The sequence below is a fragment of the Sinocyclocheilus grahami genome, unplaced genomic scaffold, assembly GCF_001515645.1.
Source record: "Sinocyclocheilus grahami isolate Dianchi unplaced genomic scaffold, SAMN03320097.WGS_v1.1 scaffold963.1, whole genome shotgun sequence".
Taxonomy (NCBI): Eukaryota; Metazoa; Chordata; class Actinopteri; order Cypriniformes; family Cyprinidae; genus Sinocyclocheilus; species Sinocyclocheilus grahami.
Genome location: NW_015506142.1, coordinates 258154 through 260106, shown reverse-complemented (window position 1 = coordinate 260106; position 1953 = coordinate 258154).

Sequence of the window (1953 nt, the reverse complement as noted above, 5' to 3'; positions counted from 1 at the left end):
AATGACTAGGGCTCCGTAAGGTAGCTATCTCTAGGAGAGTGATAAACGCTGAAACAATACTCGGCAGAGGGAAGGGATCAGAGTGAGTGTTAAATAGTGAGGGAGTGATATGAAACAGCTGGGTGCAATCAGTGTAAACAGGTGTGTGCAATTCGTGCTGAGTGCAATCAGTGCAATGCATGATGGGAAATGTAGTCCGGGGTGATGTGCATCAGTGTGTAGTGCGAGAGTCAATGAATTGGAAAGTCCATGAACCGGATTCGTGACACTCATATGTCTAGATATGTGAATATATATTAAGTAATGATTAGTTAAACATTATGTAATGTTTGTTAATGATTTATTAATGAAAGTTATTATAAAGTCTTACCCAAATGTCTCGTTAAATTACCTTCTGTGGTATCAGACCTGACATCTTTGATTAATGATATTTTCCTGAGCTGAGGTGAAGAAATAAACTATATTAGACAGTGGGTATTTTTCACAAAGACAAACCTTTAGGACAGAGAGAGAAAAAAGAGGAAAGAAGAAAGTAAAGACAGAAAGCTCCACAGAAGGACAGGGAGGGAGATGAGAAGAAATCAAAAGGCTTAGGCCAAGAGCCAGAAAAAGAGACGGAGGCTGTGAAAGCACATCAGGGATAAAATATAAACATCATTTTCCAAACGTGACAACATAATTCAGAGAGGAAGGATTCTCACACCCTCTGGGGCTCCTCAACATGTGAAACCTGCAGAAAATGCGAAATACTAGGCCTTTTCAGTGTCTCTGGGTTTTGACTATATTAAAAATATCAAAACATCTTTTCAAATAAAATTTGAGAACCTAAAAACCTGAGAAGCAAATTGCATACTAAATCAGATTTTATTTTCCAAAAACATATCTTGAAGTAAGTTTATTTTATACCCCATTAGCATTTTTATTATTGTAAGCATAAACTTAAACATAAACATAAGCTTGATTTTGTTCGATTTTATACATGAAATATAATATTAAAATGCTAATACAGCAAAATATACAAACCTTATTCAAGATGCATTTTCTGAAAGCAAAAGAGTACTCTGCTGAAAGGAACATGTACAGTATATATAGCATACATATATATATACAGGGAATTACAGGGGACAACTAAATTAAATTGACAGTAAATAGCAATGACATATTAACACTAGACTCTAATGATGTTACAACTATTAAAATTATAATAAAAGTAAAATATAAATGTCACGTATCCGGTCCATGAACTTCCGTCTGCTAGCCATTAGAGGTCACCCTTTCCATTTCATTGACTCTCACACTACACACTGTTGCATATCACCCCGGACTACATATCCCATCATCCACTGCACTGATGACACGCGCACACAGCACTGATTGCACACAGCTGTAATCAATCACATCCCCTATTTAACACTCACTCTGATCCATTCCCACTGCCGAGTATTGTTTAGCGAATATCATTGTTTAGCTGATAGCTACCTTACGGAGCCTGCTTAGTTTTCCTAGCTTTAGCGGAGTCTTGCTTTGTCTGTTTTCCTATGTTCTGATCTTTGCCTGCACTGTCAAAAATTGCTGTAAAAAAACGGCCAAAATCTGACAGTAACATACTGTTTTTCATTGAAACTGTAATGTATTGTAGAAAACAATGCATCCTGGGCAATATTTTGCCATTTAAGAAATTGCTGTTAATTTACAGCCAATTTTTAACAGTACTCTACTGTAACTAAGTAATCAGTTTTTTTACTGTTTTCAATGCATTGTGGGCTGTGTTAAATACAGTACAATGCAGTATTTTTATATATATATTTTTTAATTGGGAGTACAAGTGCGAGTACAAGTTTGGCCAAAGTGTGTTTTGTTGGTTTGGTTAATTTGCCATTTTTAAGCATCCCAAATTATTTTCAGTCAGGTACTTGGGATGACAATTTTTTTACAAACATCATTTGAAAAGCA